At 45.9% G+C, this 17,646-nt stretch overlaps 1 protein-coding gene across 1 annotated transcript in view; it reads left to right on the top strand.

The window, feature by feature from the left end:
* The window catches only part of GALNT9 (polypeptide N-acetylgalactosaminyltransferase 9), a 379,096-nt gene that overhangs the window by 123,861 nt on the left and 237,589 nt on the right, over positions 1-17,646 (top strand). The window lies entirely within an intron of this gene.

The following is a 17,646-nucleotide window of genomic DNA, read 5'->3' as shown; positions in this document are numbered from 1 at the left end:
CAGTCACAGTTAAGCCAAGCTGTGACTTTGACCATCTGAAAGACACCTGACTGTCAAAGTGATGATGGGAGGATTAGTGGGTGAGGAGTAGCAAATGGAAGCTTTTCCATTTCAAAATCACTGGATCCTCAGGAAAGCTGTAAATAAGCAGCAGCAGTAACCTTGGAATGAAGTCGAATCTCTCCTGCCACGCCAATTTGGCTGCCAGATGCTCATGGCAAGTCTTCAGTGCGTGGTTTAAAGCTGCTGCTCTCTGGTGATAGATTTAACAGAGATGAGCAGCAAGGAGCAGGATAATTGTTTTGAAAACCAAAGTTCTTGTCACACAGAACTGGTCATGAGATTCCAGGAAACCCTCTGTGCATAAATAAACTTGCTGGATGTGTGAGTTGTCCGTCACCTCCCGGTGGGGTCATCGCTGGGTGTTACTTCTCTCCATGACCTGCCTTGGATCTCACTGCTGTGATTAGAACTGAGACAGGGAGGTCAGGAATAGTTCAGTCTTTTCCATGTGCTGTTGAGGATGAAGTCAATAGGAAGTAAATATTATTGACTGCTGTTTTCATTCAAAAATCAAGATTCATTGAGGTGAATATGAGGTCAATAGAAGCTCTCACGGGGGAGGAGACCAATAAATCATGACACGGAATAAAACAATATTTGTAATGCAGATAATTTTGGATATTGAACGTTATTTGATCTAGTGTGTTTTCTTGTGTGTGTGTGTGTGTGTTTGTTTTTTTTTTAATTGTCCTGTTAAGTGGATTGGTAGGTTGTACCATTTAAAAAGACTTCTAGTCTTATTCCAATTATGCACTCTTTAACTACAGTGGATTGAATTTCTTTATAAGGAAATTGTAGAGTAATTTATGTTGGAAGAGAACTTTGGAGTTTTCCTGGTCCAACCCCTGCTTGGGCCATGGCCAGTTTTCAATTAAAACTCAGTATTTTTGTGTTGTGATGATGCCAACCATGGGCACTTTTCTGCAGTCTTGTCCCAGGGAAATTTCTCATCTTTCCTTAAGCCTTGGACCTAAAGAAGCAGCCAGGACAACATGTGTGAGTAAAGCATAAGAACAGCTTTTAAACAAATGAATCTGCTTTGGATTCACCATTACATTTTAGCTTTGGAGTTGGAATGAACATGTGCAAATAGAACAATGCCGAGGCTCAATAACTGGTACTTCTGAAGGAAATATGTGAGGACAAAGCTTATGTTGTATATTTGTTCTGTCCTTGGTAGTGTGGGACTGCGGATACCTCATTTAGGGTCATAAAATCTGTGAGAAAGTGCCATGCAGTGTGTTAACGTGGTGATGGGCTGTCCAGGTTCCTGCTGGAAGGTGGAGTATTTAGCCCTGCCTTTGGGCACAGCAGAACTCTACACTTTTGATGTTTGCTGAGGATTTGAGGTGGTTTGAGGAAGCCTTATATTCCAGAAATGCTAGAGACACTTCTGAAAATCAAGGCACCCAAACACATTGTGAGGGAGGCAAGCCAAAGCTCACTAGGCTGTGAAATGCTGATCATCTTATGCATCTTCATGATGGGTGCTGAGGACATGGCTGTAAAGCACAGATTGCCACAGGGAATTCCAGCTAGTTTTTCATGATCTGGCTTGGATACTAAAAGCAGAGGAGCTGAACTTCCACAAAGTTCAGGTAGGAGGGCTAATTAGTCTTGGTTGATTTGCTTCCCTGGATGGAGCTCTTTCTCCACTTGAACCTCAACTGGGTGTAGGTGAGTTCTCTTTATGGAGTTGCTTTGTGCCATGTGAACATATGCAGGTAGGACGTGTGTACAGGAGATAAGATTTATTCTGGGGAAGGGAGCACAAGAGAAATGGAGGAGGAAGTGCTTAAAGTAGAGCTTGGCAAGTATGAGTCTTTTATAGCATCTTTAAGTGAATCAGACAGTATGAGTTAGACAGCATTCTCACTGAAGATTTGACAATTCCTTTTGGACAGTTTCCTTTTTTCCTCCTTGTGTGTTCATGGCCTTAATTGATGTGGCTGCATCCTGCAGTTGGGAGCTGTGTACCTTCTCTCAGCCCAAGGCAGGGCCATTTGATTAGATTGTCAGCTGGTCGAAATAGCTGTTGCTCCACAGAAGTCAGTGGAGTCATGCCAGGTTATACCAGCTGAGAATGTGACCATCATTTTTATGGAGTCACATTTCTAACCCTTGCCATGCTCCTGGATTCCTGAGCTGCAGCCAGGCTCTGTGATAGCTGCAGGGTAGGATTTTCAGAAGCATCCAGCCTTGGCCTCACTCCACTCCCTCTGCAGTAGAGGGATGTTTGTTGTGTTACTGCATCCAGCCCCAGAGTCTAATGGCTTGGATTCAATTAGGCTGCTGCTGGAATGCTGAGGATCTGCTCCTCCCCTGAAGCATGCCGGCTGCAATCCATGGAAAGCAGCAAGGCTGGGATGTTCCACAGCTGCCTGAGGATCGGGCCTCGAGTCTGCTGCTTGTTGTACTCACAAAAAGACATTGGCAAATGGTAGGGAAAGCAGCCTCCTTTATGTCAACAGGGCATTTCCTTCCCTACCTGGAGATGTTTGGGTCTGGCATCCCCTGGGATGGCTGTTGAGAAGCAGCAAGTGCTCAAGGAGTAAGCATTGCCTCCTGGCTGCTCTTCCAGTGGCCTGGCAGGTGTTTGCATGGCCTTGCCATGTGCTGCTGGAGCTCCTGGGTGTGCAGGGACTGACCTGTGGGCACATGGCAGCCCTTGGGTAGTGAGTAGCATTTCAGCCCTTCTGCAGATGGTCAGCTGCCCACTGCTGCCCCGTGTCCATGGGGAGAACAGGGCAGGCTGCCTTGGTGCCTGAGAGCTGTGCTCTCTGGCCAGATACTGTGCTTCTAGGAATGCAGATCCCGGTCCTGTTTTTTGCTTTTTTGTATATCCAGAGGCTGTTTAGGGTTTGGATGTGTCACACAAAGCAGGAGGACAGAGGAAGGGACAGCCTCTGGTTGGGTCTCGCTGAGGCGTTTGCTGCAGGATTGCCAACTCCAGCAGGGATTTCAGAGGAGGAAATCATTATCTGCACTCTTCTTCCTCAAGTCTGCCTCCTACCCTAACATTAGAGAGCATCTCAAAGTAGCTGCCAGAGCAGCTGCCGTGCCAAGTACAGCATTCCCCAGGGGGGCCCTCCTCCAGGAGCAAGCTTCAGCCCGTGATGGGAATGAAGGCCAGAGATAAGGTGGCTGTGTTGACTGACTTGCTACTATTCTTCCAGCTGGCTAAATGGAAATACCTCCCTTGCCAGCCCCTGTATAACTCATGTCTTCCCCCTTCCCCAATGGCTTTTACCTTTTCTCCCTCTGTGCCCTTCTCTGCTGTGCCCCAGAGAGCTGGAGGTGCCAGCACAGCTCTGCCTCTGGCTCAGTGCCCTCAGCTCTGCCTGGCAGGGCTGGCAGCTCCCCAGCCCTGTTGTGGCTCTTGCAGTGTGAGATCCGAGTGGGTAAATTCCAGCTGCTCCTGTGGAAGATGGGAGCAGTTCCTCTGTGACCAGGGATGGCTGCTGGTGCCTGAGGGCACCACCAAGCTCCAGAGAGTTAGTGGAAAACTTGGCATGCAGCTGTATATAACACACACTGGTTCTTGTGGTGTCTGGGAATTTGTGTGTCACTGGGAATCCCAGTGTCCTTGTCCGTGGATAAATCCTGTCCTGCTGTGCTCCATGAGCTGACCCTACAAGGTTTTGCAGGTCAAGGTTTGTGCTACTTTAAATTTTGTGAATTCCAGAGTTCTATGTTTGTTTCATTACTCTTTTCCAGTGTTTCAGATTAAGGACTGATACTTGCTGAAGGCTTTAGAACGGCCAAAGACTTATCATTGTTTTTATATTGCCTAATTCCGTGTGAACTGGGGCAACATAAGAAAACAGGAAAAGCCCTGAGATAAAGAATACATTTAAGATGCTTTTTCTCTGCTGTAATTGCCAAGCCCTCTGACCTGGGGTTGGATCTTGGAGTGAATCAGATCTAGGGCACTGTTTCAGCAACTTTTTGCTTGAAGTGTTGTGTCCCTCACTCCAGCAGTTCAGTTCATTTTAGGCTACGACACACCCAGCCTTGTTCTGCCACTGTTTGAATCCATGGGACATCTGCTGCACAACAAGTGTGCTGGGTTTGAGCCCTGCTCTGGCTGAAGCAGGGCTCAGTAGATCCAGAAAAGAACAAAGATTCTTCTTCCAGGAAAGAGATAACTGAAGAGGGTATCACTGAGGGCTGTGAGATCCTGAGTGAAGCAAGAAAACTGGATAGGGAATGCCCTTGCATTTTCTCTTCCAGGATGTGATTTAAGGGGCATCAAATGTAACAATGAGATGGCAGACCCCAATCAAAAGGACATCCTTCCTCACACAGGGCACTGACAGGCTGTGGCCTACCCTGCCATGAGGGGTGTACATGTTGAGTTTCTGTGTGTCTCAAAAAGCAGTTGGATGAATTGAAGGAAGAAATGTCCACTGAGAGCTATTAAATGTAAAAGCTTTCATCAGCTGTGGCCACAGCGTGGGCTCACAGCACAGGCACATGGTTAACGGGTTCCTGCAAAAAGGGCTTTGGGAACTGCTCTGATCATCTCAGCTCACTTCTTCAGGTATCTGTCAGACCACTGAGAAACGTTTCCAGTGCTAACCTACATGTTGTACCAGTGACCCACCACTCCTGCTCCCTTTGCTGCCTGCATAAAGGTCAAAGATAATGACTAAAAATAAATAAATAACCGAAGAAACCCCCACTGCTTCCCTCTCGGGTTACTCAAGCTTGAAATAAATCACCTTTCTATTTCTGAAGGCACAGATGACTTAAGCCAAATTGCATTTGGAGCCATTATCCTCACACTTATTTATGCTGTCGTGTCTTGTGCTAACACTTTGTGAAATATTTATTTGCTCCTGGTCTCCCGCAGCGTAGCTCTGGATTCATGAGGCTCCCGTGTTATGTCTCTATTCTGTGCAGCTGCATTCTGTCAAGGAAGGAGAACATGAAGATTCCAATCTGTGTTTTACATTATAACAACATCCTGCACATCACTCTGGGTGATGCCATTCTACAGGTGGATGTTTTGTGTGCAGGTGTCGGGCACGTGGGTTGTGTCAGGGGAACTAAATGTGCCTGTGGGCACCAAACCTCATTGTCTGATGATGAACAATTCTTCTATACTTGCTTCCCAAGCCTGCCCTTGTGCTTGCTCTGCAGGGCCTGGTTAACTTACATGAGAGAGTTTGAGAGGAAATGGGAATATTCTAAAAGACACCAACACACGAGTTAATGCTTCAAGAGGTGCAGTAATTACAAATTTCAGATTCTGTCCATATGAAATGCTGTAAATACCTTTACCTCCTATTCTGTGGTCAGAATCAACCTAGTAAACATCTGAAATGGCTTCTCCAGGCACAGTGCCAGCTTCCCTTCCCTCGTCTGGAGGGGAAATGGGCTGTGGCAGTGCTCTCTGCAGCTCTTCTGCAGACTGCGGGCCTGGAAAGATGAGATCTGTCTGCTGGGCTTCCTTCCTCTTCCCTCTCCTCATCAGAAGACACAGTGCAAGTGTCTGTTTGGATCTCTGTGAGAGGACAGACTGTGTTTGCTGTGTTGGGATCAGGGTATCAGCTGATTTAAGATGCTGAGGTGCAGCTCTAACCTTGGCTGAGGCAGCAGAAGTCTGGTACAGAGAAACTGTCCTCTTGTTTCCAGCTCCCAGCTAAAATCCAGGCTAGCAGTGACTGTCATTTGCATAGAATGCCCAGTGATCAGTATAGAATGTGCAAACCATTTTCAGTCCAGTTATGGACAAGTTTATCCAGTCTGAGAACCAATGACAGAGTTGGCCCCTCATCTGAGCAGAGCTGCCAGTGACTGAGCCAGTGCTGCCTGTGAACTGCCTGTGAACTGCCTGCATCTGTAGGAATGGGGTCTAAAAAGCCTCAGGGTTGTGGCACATGACTGTACCATGTCGATTTTGGTGCTGTAAAATCGAACTTGCCAGTCTGATGTCACCACTAGAAAACCTTCCACGGGCTAAATCCCGTTTTAGCTAAATATATTTTCATATGTACACGTGTATAGGGGGAAAGAGCTGCTAAACTGCTGGTGGTGTTTCTCGGTGAATCACACCAACAGGCTCCTTCTGCTGTTGGCTTTAAGTGACATTTGCTGTGTAAATGACACTGACATTCAAGCTGAGATGTTGGCTCTCCCAGCAGCTTGCTGGTTGTGCCCAGGAGAAGGGCCTGCAGCAAAGAGCTGCTGCTGGGGCTGTTTGGGGAGGAGAGCCTTGTTCTCACTTCAGCGCCTCCTCCTTGCTTTTGTGTCTCCAGGAGACCTGGGGACACGTTGATTTAGTGGCTGTGTCTCTGCAGCCAGTGACAGTGAGTGCAGCACAGGATGTGCACAGGGATGTGCTGGCCTTATTTTCCAAGTGCCTTTTGCTGAACACGTAGCCCAGGTCGATGGGGTGTGTTTAAAGAACTGATCACTTGAGATACCAAAAATTGTTGTACAGTTTGTGTGCACTGCTCCCCTGAAGGATGAGAAATCTGTATTAGGTGATGAATAGTTTTACTAGAAGAAATTGGGATTTATTTATTTATTTTTAACCAGAGAACAAGCTTTAAAAGCTGCAAGCAGAGCTTTTCAAAGGACAAGTGGGAGTTAGCTGCCTAATTCACATTGACTTTCGGGGAGATCTGGTTGCTGAGCTGCTCTTTATGCGTTTCAGAAATCTCCCCTTAGTCCACATAATCTCTCTGTAACCCCTTTTTAATTAGCTTGTCTTTCTGGAAGAAGAGACCAAGAAATCACATTCAAAGATTATTGCTCTATCTAGCAGCTGCTGGAATAGCTCAGTTAATGCTGCAAAATCTTACTGCAGGTCCCAGCAGCATGTCTGGTCTGCCTCCCCATTCTAATTTGGCTGAGGGATGTAAACTGCCCCCAAACTATTATGCAAACCCATTTCCAGCCAGTGATACTCTGTGCTGTAGCACCAGCTGGCCATTTATCCAGATAGCCTGGCTTTGAATCCTCTTGGCAGAGCAAAATATTTGAAAGGGAGAGAAATGACAGGCTGGGGGTGCTGCAGAAGATGGATGCCAAGAGCATGTGTGTGCCAACCAGGAGATAACAGTGCTACCTTCACTGTCCCAGGCTCTCCACCTGCAGTTCCTGCCACAGCTCTGCTCCTGCTGTCGGGGATCAAGAGGAAAATGTCAGTCCTGCAGGCAGGGTTTGAAGATGCAGCCTAAATCAAAGTCCTCTTAAGGGGAAGTTAGGCTTCCTCAGTGAATTTGGGATGGGGACAAGGAGAGGTTTTTGATGCTGCTTAATTGGGTTTTTGCATCTATAATGAGAAATTCAACTCTGAATTTGTGTAATGAAATATAAACATTGAAGGAGCTGGGTGAATTTGGATGCTTGAGGGAAGATGTATGGTATTGTCATGAGGAGACAATTCCCTAAAGCAGATGGGGGAAAGCCTCCCAGGGGCTGGGGGAGGCTGAGAAAGAAGGGACTGATGAACTGGTGACTGGGAAAAATACTGGATATTGCATTGTGGAGAAAAAGCTGATTTCTGTGTGCTGAAGTTTTAAGACTCAGTTCCTTACTTGATGTGTTAGCCAGCACAGACAAGGGTCAGTCTGTATAAGATCAAACCCTGCAGTGGTTGACCCTTTGACCAGGGGGCTCTGGGAGCTGCAGTGGTGTTTGGTGTTGTCACTAGAAGTAGCAGCTCTGCTGTTGGGGACCTGGGTCAGCCTCGTCCCTGACGTGTTTAGGAAGCATTTTTAGATCCTTAAATGAAAGGCACAGTACAGCTGTAACGTAGGTCACAAAAAAAAAAGTTAACTTTTTAGTTCTTCTAATATAAAAATATTGAAGAGGAGGCTTGGTTCTGTCAGTGACCACCCTAAAGAGACCCTTTAGGCTGAACTGGCTACTGTCAGGTTACTCTGAGGGGAAAAATAAACTCTCCTATATCCTTGCTCTCAGCAAGTCCTTTAAAACATCACCGCATCCTAAGCACGTGAGCTAGAAAAACAGCTGCCTGCTCTACTCCTTCCCTGCCTGATGAGGTTAATAATAACTTTGAATGCATATGTACAGCATTAGCTTTCATGGTAACATGCATAATTCAAATCCCCTAAAGAACAGTAGAGCTTTGAGGAAGCAAACTTCCTTAATGTACTGGGCAAGGATCCAGCTTTTACCAGCTGTTGAGGGTTGATGTACAATTTTTGGTTAAGTGAATAATTTATCATGGATATTATCTGTAGTGTATCACATGCCCACAGTTTGTAGGCCTGTGCATATGGCTCTCGAGATGCCACAACACTGCCATATGCTTCATGGCCCATTACCACTTCAAACTCCCTTAAGATGTTTTCCCCTGTGCTGAGAATGCTAGAAGTACAGTGGGACCACTGGTTCAGTGCAAATGCTGGCTGGGTTTCCCCCCACACACACCCTCTGCATTTAAAAAAATCAACAAGAGAAAGGAAAGAAGGATTGTTCAGGCTCTCCACAGCCTTGTCATTTTAAATAAGCTGCCTGCTGCTTTATAATCCAGATGTGGATTATAAATTCCACAGAACACCTGTCCTGAACTCATCCCCAGCTACCCCTTGTAATGTGGTTGTGTTGTGCTAGTACAAATCTATTTATTGTAGCTCCAGTCTATTCTCTGCATAAATCAAGGCTGCTTTAATCAGGCAGTGAGGCCGCTCTGCCCCTTGTCCTTGCAGCACCAAAGCAGAACTGGGATGTACTGACAGCCTCCAAGAGAGGTATGTAATGCTGTGTCCCAAATTCCAACTGCAGATGTCCTATTTCTTGGTCAGGGGAAGGAATGCTGAAGCTGAAGAACTTCCTAGTTTATGTAGCTGCTACAGTGCAGGAGAGGGAGCAAACATCTGGGTTGTTTGTCAAGTTGATTGCTTATATAGGAAGCAGCTTCATGTGATGAAAAAGACTGAGTCAAGATGAGAGCAGGCAGCTGCTTAGCTGTAATTACAGCTGTGTGCCCATCATGGGGATGGCTGCAGCTTCTTCAGCTACAGTGTGTGGGTTTAAGTTCAGTGACTTCATGCCCAGGAGAAATATCTTTGCTCCGTTGCATCTTGAGCTCTTCTGTGGTGCTGCTGGTCAGTGCTCACCAGGCTCTCCATGGTTGATGGCTGGAGCTTGCAATAAATGAAATAATCCCTGCCAGTAGTTTCACTTCTGAACGTGTCTCAGGAGAATAAGTGCTAGAGTGGGATCTTTCACTGATGCTGGATGGATCATTTCAAGTTCAGTGTTATGTGTGATTTTCCTTCAGTAAAAGTCCTACTCTCTTTCCAAACAAATTGCATTTTTAGATCTGTTTATTACCCTGCAGTTGTTTCCCTGGGTAAAGACTGTGCTCAGCTTTCCCTTGTGAGTCTGTTGCAGTCAGGTTGCTTTGCTTGTGCGAGTTGCTCTTTTTTTCCTATTTCCTGACTAGATTAGAATTTTTATGTTTTCAATATTTTTCCTTTCTTAGCGAGAGTATTGGTCTTTAGATCATCACTTCCGTGTGCTTAAGTATTAGAGAGATTGTAGGAATTGGAACAAGAAAGGGGTGTTTGTGAGGGCCAGCAAAAATGTGCTGGGTTTCAGGTGAGTGGAGCACATCTGCTGTTTTGCTGTCACCAGGCACCCTTGGGTCCTGGTGGCGATGGGAACCCTCCTCCTTCTGCACCTGAGTGGGAGGAAGGCACCTCACCTTCTGCATGTTGATGATGCTCTCCTGTCAGTGAGGCAGGGAGAGCAGGGAGGGCTGGGATCAGTGAACTCCTGCCTGGCTGCAGAGAGGAGAAAAGGACCCCAAGGAATGAATCCCAGCTGGAGGAGCTGGCCCTGGGGGCAGCTCTGTGGCCCCCTCCCTAAAAGAACTGACTGTGGGTACATTGCAAGGTGAGGGGCTGGGTTAATCCTGCCAGGACTGAAACCTGTGCTTTGCTGAGATCTGGTCGTGTCAGAGCTGCTGCCTGGGCAAGGGAGGCTGTGCCTTGTGGAGCAGTGACCTTTCCTGGCTGGGATCAGCTCGGAGGGCACGGCGCTCCCTGCCTAAGTGCACTTGCTGCTAGCAAGGGAATGTTTATCCAGTGTTTTGATTAATCAACCTTGAAAAAGGGTCAGATGGATTTACTCAAGCATCTAAGTAACCTTCATAGCAGAAAATATAAACTTGTGTGTGTGACAGGGCTGTCTGCAGCCCTGGACTTGGAATAATGCTGTCTGGAGTCTTGAGCTGCTACAGCATCACGGGCTGGGTCAGACACCAGCACACTTTTTGGTTCTGAGTACACTTCAGTTCTGTCATGGTGTTCACCATGGCCATGCATAGGTGTCTTTCCTGAGGAGTCCTGCTGCTGGCAATCTGAAGAGTTTGTTTTCTCAATTTCCCGTTAACCTGGTGTCCTGCATTGCTGTGCTCTGTTCCCACTGCTCTCCTGCTCCTCTTTCACCCCACTGTGTAATGCCTCTCAATTCCACCCCTCATGTTGTTCCCTCTTCCCAAGGAGAAATTTTAAGGGTTTTACAATGTGTTGCACTTTGCCTCCATGAGAGTTTCCTTAAAATCACGAAAACTCCAGAAACAAAATTTCATTTTCACCTCTTGCTTTGGCAAATAGAAGATGACAAAAAAACCCTGCAAATAAATAGAACCCCCACCACAGTGAGGTGCTGCTTTCCTCTGATATTTCTAGAGGGATTAAACAATGGCTGAGGATAGGATCAGTATTTAAACAAGAAGTTCTTGAAGTTAGTGTTCCTCTTAAGATCATGTATTGAGCTGAATTATGAGCAGACCAGTTCCTGTCTCATACGGGAGAATTTTGGCCTGTGTCTTCTCCCAGAAACATTAAACCCAATATATTCTTCTGGAACGATCATATTAAATTAAGATGTAAAATCGTGGCAAGGTTTTCATTCTTTGTGGCAACTGGCATAACACCTCGACGAAGAAAATGCAACCCAAACAATTGTTTCAACTGAAAGTCCAAGAATGACATCTAGTGGCATCAAGTGAGACTTCTGGGATAATCTTGTGTAAGAACAGTTTAAAGGAGTGTCAGTTCCTATGCTAGAGATCCAACTCCTAATTTTCAATCACTGCCACCTACCCATTTTAAAAAATACTGCAACCTGAATGCCTGTTCTTCAGGTTTGTTTTGTTGTGGCTGGTTTTGGTGATCGCAACTTCAGTTTAGTTTCAGTAAGGCTGAGAAGCTTGCAAACACTTCTTGCTCTGTGGCTAAACAAATGCCTCTGCACCACAGAGCTCAACTAATATTTGTGTTTGCTTAGCTTCTTTAAGTGAAAGTGAAGGCAATAACTGTGGGATTTCCAGCACCAGATTTATCTGATGAGAGCAGAAGTAATAATAGGCAGAAGAGCTCTTACACAGTGGAAGGAGCAGAAAAATGCCCATTCTGCAGGTTCCCAGCGAGCCTGCCCTGACTGCTTTCAGTGATTGGAACTAAAAAGTGGAACTTCAGGCAAAGCATTTCTTACAGGCATCAGTGCATCTCTTTTAGGTTGTGAGAGTCAATTATTTGGCAAAAGGTAGAACTCAGAGGATGGATAAAATAGCACTTGGCATTTGTGATCTTCTTGCTTCAAGACAATGGGGAGGTTTGGCTCACAGGTTCATCTGAGAGTGAGACAAGCAGCTGCCAGAGCTGGCTGATCCAGACCTGGAGGTATTTATTTCATAAGTACCTGTGGCCCTCCAGAGGAGGTGTTTGTATGAATAGCTCAGGATGATGTTTGAGAGTGTTCCTGTCTTCTCTGTGTGCAGGGGAGAATCAAATGCTCTGAGGGCAATGCCAGCATGTCTGACCTTCCTGCATCTTGAAAGCCCACAGGATCTGAGGAGGGTTGTGTGATACATTCATCATAGCAAACTTGGTGATCCCCACGTGGCACAGTTAATCTTGACTGTTTAATTTGTGTTGTACATGTCTGCTTTGGAATTAAGACTCCACCTTTTCTTGTGCTGTTCCACTTGTAAATATAGTTCTGTCCTCCTCTGCTGGAATGAAGACTTTGCAGTCTCATTAGCAATTGATTGCACTCCCTCTCTTAGAGCAAGAAACAAGAGAATGGATTTTAGCTGCTTGCTTTAAACTCAGAGCACATACCTGGCTATAACACCACATAATGAGGTAAATAGTTGCTGGCATAAATTCTCTGGATCCCTTTATTAAGAGAGAGTTTAAATTGACACAAGTGGAGCCCTTTTATCTTTTTACCCAGCAGGCTGCAAATGAAGTGGGTTAATATCTCTGGAGGGGTGGGGGGCAAACTGTGTTATAAAGGGAAATTTTGATGAGGGTATAAAGCTAAAAGGAAAGAGGGACTGCTAGAACAATGAAATGAATGGCAATATGAAAGAAAAACCCCAAAAGTCAAAACTAGGCAGATATCTTGACAGCAAAGGCTCACTTTAAAACAAACTTGATGCAACACATCAAAACTCGTAAGTGTTGTGACTTCCATAAAACACTCCTAGTCCTTGCTCTTTCCTCATCCAGGCTCCAAATGCCACCGAGAGGGATTACAAAAGAAAGACAAAATATAAAACTATATAGCAAAAATTCATTACTTTGCTCATGCTTCCCTCAGGTGTGACAGGAGGCAGCCCCACTGCTAAGCACCCTCTGGAAGAAAGGCTCAGTGTTCAGGAGCCTGGAGGCACAACTTGGTGATAATATTGTCTTGGGAACAGGGAGGAAAATTGGAAGAAGGCTGGAGAGTTGACTTGAAGGAGTTAAGTGTTGGAGAAGAGCTGATGAACATAAGGAATGAGATCTGGGCACAGACCTAAACACGGATTCAGGAGTAGTTGCAGCCCTTGGTGGTTTTACTTTTTTTCTCCCCAAAGAGGATTTAGTGATGGATTAGTGTCACTGCAAGTTCCTTGCTCTGGCTTTATTAGGCAGCTTTATTTTGAAGAGGGCAGCTTTATTTTGAACTGGGGATCTCTAAGGCTGGTGTACTGTGGCAGCTTTAATTTAGACAAAAGCCTCCCAGTACGTGTGTCAGTTATTTCCCAGCCTGAACTCTTCACCCGTACTGGAGTCTTTCTATTGATTGCCAAAAAGAAATATCTGAGACTTAATAGGTGGGGTTATGGTAGGGGTAACTGTCCCTGAAAATCTGGCAACTGTCCCTGAAAAACTACTGTCTCAAAGTGCAGCGGGAACCGTTCTCTGTGCTGGAGGGGATGAGGGAGCCAAGTGACTCTCGTGGGGGTCCCCCCAGGGGACTCAGAGCAGTGTGGTACCGGATTAGAGGGGCCCTGTGTGCTCCCAGAGCAGGAGCAGTCGGTGGCAGGGCTCTGCCGTGGTAGCAGATGCCCACTAGATGACGGTGCTGTCCCACAGACTCGCTCCCTGCGCTGGGAACCGGCTCTTCTGCGGGGTCGATGCTGCGCCCGCAGTGGGGACGGGCAGGCTCTGCTAAAGGAAGAGCAATAACCATCACCTCCACCCCCCTTGGGGTTCTTGTTCTGTTTTTATTTTCCCCTCTGAAATGAGAGACAGTTTTCACAGCAAACACTAAACAGGAGGGTGCTCGTTTTCGGTTCCTTCATTGTGTTTAATTTGGGATGCTGAGCCTGCATCACTTCAGAGAAATGAGGGTGCCAAAGTTGAGGCACCAGTGCTGAGGACGTATTTTGGGTGCCTTCACTGAGTTTCATTATTAGTAATTATACCAGGTGTTTGAACCATGAAAACTTGTTTGGAATAACATGCAATGCTCCCTGCATATAAAGATGTTTAGTACCTAGCTCTGTCTTCATGGTGGCCCTCAGCCATCTCCTTTGATGGGCAAGTATGAGCCCAGGTACCCCCTGTTTATTATTGCCTGTCAGCAGCTCATTGCAACACCAAGGGTTTGGGTTGTTTATGCTATTTGGCTACTTCTTAACTGTGTCTGTGGGAACAATCTCCTAAAGGCTCTCAGCACTTTGTGTCAGATTATCCAGTGTTGTATCTTCTCTCCTCAGCATCAGTGTGGTTACAGTTTGGATTGCTCAGCTGTTGCAGGAAAAACAGTAGTCCAGAAAAACATTCCTGTTTCTCTTGAGATCTCTAAATCCCCTGGCAGCGTTGCAGGGCTTTTGGTGTGTTAATTCAATTTACAGCCACAATAAGGCACCAGCAAGTTGTAAGAGGGCTGTAAAGTATTCTTTCTACAACTGGGTCTTTGCAGAGATCCCACTGCAGGGATTTGGCAGGGTTTGCTCAAGAGACTATTTTGATTTTTTTTAGTCATTAGTATTAATCAGGAAGAGAGTGCTGAATTTCATAACTCGGTGTTTCCTCTACATGATACCCTCTCCATCAGGCTGGATAGCATGCTGATTAACATGGAGTGATGAAATGGAAGCTCGAGCAGGACAATCCTTCCAGGGTATCTGCTGGCAGGACTTCCCTCCAGCTCCAGCCAGATGGGCTGAGTGGATATCACAGTTCAGGCTCACAAACAAACCCGACTCCATCTGGCTCAGAGATGGATTTCATTCCCAGCCATGTAATTCTCACCCCAATCTCCCTTTCTGTGATCCATCTTTCTCTCAGGTGTGCACACGCTCTTTCTTTCACTGACTTGGGAGTAGAAGAGCTTTGCTGGAAAGCCCCATCCTGCCCCTGCTCCCCCTGGCCAGGACTCGCCTGTGGCCCCAGGGCTGGAGGGAAGGCAGAGTTTGTGCTGCCCACGAATCCCTTGCAGCTCAAAGCCTTTTGTTTTGCTGATTTTTCTAACAGGAGCCTGACTTTAAAAATCTTTTTTTTTTTTTTTTTTTTTTTTGGTTCTTCTTTCATCGTTAAAGTGTTGCCACAGGAGGATTAACTTGAACTGGGCAAAGCCTGCCTTTTGCTGAAGTCCAAGTGAACCAAATTAAAGGGGATTCACCCCAATATATACGAGTAGAGTGGGCAGTGGGAATGAGCCTGGAGTTAAGAGTTTGCACAATTAACTTTTCCAGCAGTAGGGCCATAACCCTAAAGAGGTGCCAATACCTTCAGAGACAGAAAAGCAGCTTTTTCTTCAGTAAAGCTGGTCCTGGCTATGTTGGCTGCCTCCTTTGGGGCTTTTACTCAAATCTCTTATTTCATACAGCCTTTTGTTTATATCATTTTTTTCCCCTCATTTGTTCCCTGCAGCATTAAATATTTACCTCTTGTTCAGCTGAGAGCACAATTTGGGCATGCTGGGACTCATGTCAAACTTCTAAATTGCCACTGGTGAAACAGCTCTGGCATTAAAACACAATGCTTTGCATCTGTTTGTGGCTATCTGTAGCCTTTTAATTATCTGGCTAACATATTCCATGAGAGAGAGCTGGTCTGCCTGGAGCAAGGTTAAAAATTATTTGGTGTTCTGTCTTTAAGCAGCAGATTCCAGAATGGAGAAATGGAATGCACTGTTATGACCTCAGCTTCTCAGCTCATACTCTGGATCCATCAACTGGCACTGGTAGTGCCCCTGGTCTAACTCAGCATGTATTTAATGAAATGCCATATAAATTATTTAAGATTGATTTTAATTAAAGCCAGACCTCTGACAAGGCAGAAGTCATATGTATTGTGTGAGCTAGATGGAAGCTACTTGTGGATTCATCTCTATGTTTTGCTCAGTACCCCTTAGTTCAGCTGAGCCCCCGTCTGCATCAATTTGGGAAGAGAAAATGCAACAAAATTCTTCCCAAATTTGCTTCTAAGCTCAGTCATGTTCCTTCTGAAGCCAACAGGAGCTCTGTCCCTGCTCTCAGCACCCTGGTACTCGTGGCCTTCTGGCTTCCCTGTGACACCTGCTGTTTGCTGGCTGGAGCAGGGTGTGCCTGCTGCTCCACCTCTGCAATTCCTGCTCCAGACACTTGTGCTCTTGGTTTTACTTCCTTGATGCTTTCCCTTATTTCCCTGATAAATATCTCTGTTCTCCTCTGACTAGAAATCCTCAGTTTCTGTGAGAGCAGACAGACCTTCTTCCTTCATTCCAAGTGGGAATTCTTGGAAGGAAGGTACTTCTGTTCCACTGCTGAGGGAGGGCATCCCTATCTGTGACAGTGTGGACTGTGGCTTGGGATCTGTGCACATCTCCACCAGAGGATAAATTTGGAGTTTATTTCCAAACAGTTTGCTTTGACATGCTTCATGCAAAGGTCAGTGTTAGCTCCCAGAAAACCAGGACTTTGGTCTTTGTAGTACCAACTCTGGATCTCAGAACAGCACTTGACTTCCCAGGGGATCCAGTAATGTCCTAACGCTGGCAGAGGTAGAAGATGGCAGGATATCTCTTCAGGCATCTCTTGCAGTGCTCCCTGGTGTAGGCAGCACTTGTCTAACCCTTTGGACCTCTGAGAAGTTTCCAAAGCAGCTGCAGAGGTGGGAGAAGGTTTGGGGCTGTGTCTGTTCCCAGAGGAACCAGCACCTCATTCCCCTGCTGGTGTTTGCTGTGTGGCTGTTCCCTTTTCCACTGGAGTAGGGAACGTGTTCTTGCAGTGACCTGACAGAATCAATCACTGTGTTTGAAGGAGTAATATATATATTTATGTAACACAGAGAAAAGCATTTCAGTTCAAAGCTTAGCATAAATAATACATTAGGTTTCCTGCCTAAGCTGTGGTTTACCATCATGCTGAGACACAAATGTAAGAGGGGGGGAAAAAAACCCCTATTATACAGAGCTCAGCAGGCTTCTGTCTTGTTACTTATACATAAAGTGAGGGTAAGTTGCCCCTCTGTTGACATTATGAGGTGATTAGCATGTTGTTTAACATCAATTATGCATGTTCCATGTTTACAGGCATGTTAAATTATGCAAGCTGTAGTCTTTAGACTTTTTATTTAATTTGTTAAGAGGGGGGGAAAAAAAAGCCAAGAGCAAAACAAAGCTTTTTAGTTTGATGGCCTTCCCTCCCTTTCCCATTTATGCCCTGGCTTTTATAGTCTGAGCAAGGGAAGTAAATGAGATGCTCCCCCATTTCTTTCTGCCATCCCCCATCGTTTTGGGACACGTGGTGTGGATGGCACCTGAGGTCAGTGGCAGTTGCAACAGCAAAAGGTCTCTCTGGAAAATGTATCTTGTAGCAAAATAAAGGCACCTGGGAGGCAAGTTTTTTCTCTCCTTTTCTTTACAGTAAGTGTTGTTTTTGGGGGAAAAAAAAAGAGCATAGATGGTTCCAGAAATGGTTGCTTAACAACACTTACCCTGAGTACCAGGCACAGGCTGGATCTTCCCTTTCTAGGGCAGGAGGGTTCAGTGTTTTGAAGCGTGGAATACTTGGAACTTAAATGTGGTGTCAAGCACTCGAGCCCTGTGCTGTATTTAATGATTCTCTCTCAGTTCTTTCATGAGTACCTTCCTGCAGGTATTGTCAGGAATGCCAAGATGCAGTGTTGTGGGCTGACAGTTTAACCTTGCTGTGCTTAGATCTGCTGAAGTGGGCACCTGACCTGTCCTCCAGTACATGGCTGCTTTTGAGCTGTTGTATATGTTTCCTTGATGATGAAGGGATATTTGCTGGTCATCCTGGCATTTCATCTGCAGGGAGAGGAATGCTCACTTCCTAGAAAAACATGTTGGTCTGCAGATTCCCAGAAG

This window comes from Manacus candei, unplaced genomic scaffold (genome assembly GCF_025592945.1).
Source record: "Manacus candei isolate 608988 ecotype Guabito, Panama unplaced genomic scaffold, ASM2559294v1 h1tg000103l, whole genome shotgun sequence".
NCBI lineage: Eukaryota > Metazoa > Chordata > Aves > Passeriformes > Pipridae > Manacus > Manacus candei.
The sequence above is the reverse complement of the archived record's forward strand: the minus strand, read 5'-3'. Positions and strand labels throughout refer to the sequence as shown.